The sequence below is a fragment of the Mandrillus leucophaeus genome, unplaced genomic scaffold (genome assembly GCF_000951045.1).
Source record: "Mandrillus leucophaeus isolate KB7577 unplaced genomic scaffold, Mleu.le_1.0 Scaffold490, whole genome shotgun sequence".
NCBI classification, from domain to species: Eukaryota; Metazoa; Chordata; class Mammalia; order Primates; family Cercopithecidae; genus Mandrillus; species Mandrillus leucophaeus.
In genome coordinates, this window is record NW_012105254.1 from 911,161 (window position 1) to 914,388 (window position 3,228).

The 3,228-nt window shown below is 40.1% G+C and overlaps 1 pseudogene; it reads left to right on the plus strand.

The window, feature by feature from the left end:
• The first annotated feature begins 331 nt into the window (after positions 1–331).
• LOC105550592 overlaps positions 332–3,228 on the plus strand; it is a 10,701-nt pseudogene continuing 7,804 nt past the window's right edge.

The following is a 3,228-nucleotide window of genomic DNA, read 5'->3' on the forward strand; positions in this document are numbered from 1 at the left end:
TGGCATAAAATATACTGTACTGTAAGAGCTCATTAAGAGATAAATGAGAAAACTTCACTTTCATCCACTACAAAGTGTTTCAATAAAGAATTAAAATCTTACAGAGAGGAAGTCATGGTCTTATGAGGTAGGTTTACAGCAGTTCATCTAACTTTCATGTTGTCTATCACTGGTGACACCAGCTTCATCTCTGTACTTAAGGATTAATCAGTTTGAATGCTTGCTTATTCCATCTTTGCTGGTGAAGACTTATTAAATGGCACTTTTATATGCTGTAAGAAACTTAATATTACTGAATGTAATCATAAATATGACATTAGGGTGTGATACAATGGCCATCAGGTAAGTCTCATTCCACTTGACCGAAAAAAAATCTCTTTTCTTCTCCTGCATCTATTGCATTATGCTCACATTTACAGCATTTCAAAGTTTTCTGATTTTTGTCCACTGTTCTTATATTTGGACTTTTATTTTCTGTGTTTGTGAGTACTGATGCCAATTTGTTCCTATTTCACAATAGCAAATTGCTTGATCTAGAGTATTTTAGGCATATTGTACTAAGTCACCTCAGCTAGAGCATCTCAAACCTTAATATGCATAGGAATCACCTGGACTTCTTGTTAAACTGCAAATTCTAATTCAGTAGGTTGAGGGTGGACCCTGATTCTGCATTTCTAACACTTTCAGGGTACACCCATTCTGCTCACCAGGGATCCCACTTTAGTAGTAAGGGACTATAGAAAAATTGCTGTCACCATTTTGACTGATATTCAAATGTAATTTACCATTAAAACTTTTTTGAGACAGGGTCTTGCTCTGTCACCCAGGCTGGAGTGCGGTGGTGAGATTTTTGCTCACTGCATCCTCCACCTCCTGGGCTCAAGTGATCCTCCCACCTCAGCCTCCTGAGTACCTGGGTGCATGCTATCACAGTCAGCTAATTTTTGTAATTTTTGTGGGAACTTTTACACCATGTTACTCAAGCTGGTCCCAAATTCCTGCACTCAAGTGAATCACCAGCCCCAGCCTCCCAAAGTGCTGAAATTACAGGCATAAGCCACCAAGCCCAAGCAAAACATTTTTATTGATACACAATAATTGCACTTATTTATGGGATAGGTCCATGATATTTTGATACATGCATACAACGTGTAATGATCAAATCAGGGTGTGAATCACCTCAAATATTTATCATTTCTTTGTATTGGGAACACTTCAAATCTCTTCTAGCTATTTTGAAGTATAAAATAAATTACTGTTAACTGCATTAGACTGTTCTTGCATTGCTATAAAGAAATACCTGAGACTAGGAAAAAGGTTTTATTGGCTCACGGTTCTGCAGGAAGCATGGTGCTGGCATCTACTTGGCTTCCAGTGAAGCCTCAGGGAGCTTTCAATCATGGCAGATGGTGAAGGGGAAACAAGCATGTCACATAGCAAAAGCAGGAGCAAGCAAGAGAGAATCGGGAGAGAATTGCCACATGCTTTTTTATTTTCTTGGAGAAGGAGTCTCACTCTGTCACCCAGGCTGGAGTGCAGTGGTACGATCTTGCCTCACTGCAACCTCCATCTTCCAGGTTCAAACAATTCTCCTGCCTCAGCCTCCCGAGTAGCTGAGATACAGGCACATACCAGTACACCTGGCTAATTTTTTTGTATTTTAGTAGAGATGGGGTTTCACCATGTTACCCAGGCTGGTCTCGAACTCCTGAGCTCAGGCAATCCACCTGTCTCAGCCTCCCAAAGTGCTGGGATTACAGGCATGAGCCACTGCACCCGGTCAGTCACATGCTTTTAAACAACCAGATCATGAAGGGGATGGCCTAAGCCATTCATGAGGACTCTGCCCCCATGATCCAATCACCTCCCACTGGCCCCACTTCCAGCATTGGGGATTACAATCCCACATGAGATTTGTGTGGGAACAAATATCCACACTATATCATTAACTACAGTCACCCTGCTGTGCTATGGGACACTAGAACATATTCATTCTATCTAACTGCATTACAAGTTTTTAGCTACACGAATATTGCATCATGGCAGGTGATGTACTTTGCCTGCCTAACTGCCATCTCATCCCCACCTCCTCCACAAACCTTCTGTTTATTGATACAACTCCCATTTTATTTGGGAAACACTCTGACATTAGCTATTCTACTCCTCTTATCCACTTTCCCAGACCCCCTGCATCTAATAATGGCCACGTTACCCAACACTGGCCAAGAAGATGAAGGGAGGAAATCTCCTAGGACGCTTCTGGGAAAGCTTTTGTTTTCCTGCTGAAAGAGACTGTACTAAAAGAAACACTGCCCTCCCCCAACTTTTTTTTTCTTAGAGACAGTATCTTGCTCTGTCACCCAGGCTGGAGTGCAGTAGCGTGATCATAGCTCACTGCAGTCTCAAACTCCCAGGCTCAAGTGATCCTCCTGCCACAGCCTCTCAAGTAGCTGGGACCACAGGCATGTGCCACCATGTTGGGCTAATTTTTTATTTTTTGTAGAGACAGGGTCCCACTATGCTGCCCAGAATGGTCTCAAATTCCTGGGCTCAAGCAATCCTCCCATCTCAGTCTGATTACAGGCATAGGCCACCACACTCTACCAGGTTTATATATATTTTTAAAAGAAAAGGCCACCCGTATGTTCTGAGGATCCTGGAAAACATTGGGATAAGTCTAGAAGTTAAAAACAAACAAAACAAAAATAAGCACCTATCAAAATATCACATTACTTTATCTTCTTGGTCCAATTGAAATACCTTTTTTTTTTTTAAAGTTCTCAGATGTTTTATGGAATGGAGAAGCTCCTGACCAGTCTTCTGGCTTATGTTTTAAAAACTGTCACCAAAGAAAATGTTAGCTTTGCAAAGCCAACCACAAGCTGAAATGCAAGAAGAAATGAGAACTAAGAAATTTAGGGTGTTAAAAATAGAAATTATAACTAGCAATAGTATCACCCTGCTTCCTGGGCTTTACATTTTCATTTCTTTCACAAACATAATTATGAAAAATACTTGAACTGTTAAAATTTTTTGAGATGATTGATTTTCTGAATTTAAATGTTGTTATAACTCTTAATGGGTGCCCATTCTAAAGAAACTTGACAAAGTTTAAAATTTTCTACCTACATAGTGATTTCTACATTTAATATGTCAAGCTGAGTTTTGTTTCTGTTAGGGCTGCAAAGCTATATATATATATACACACACATATATACATATATATAT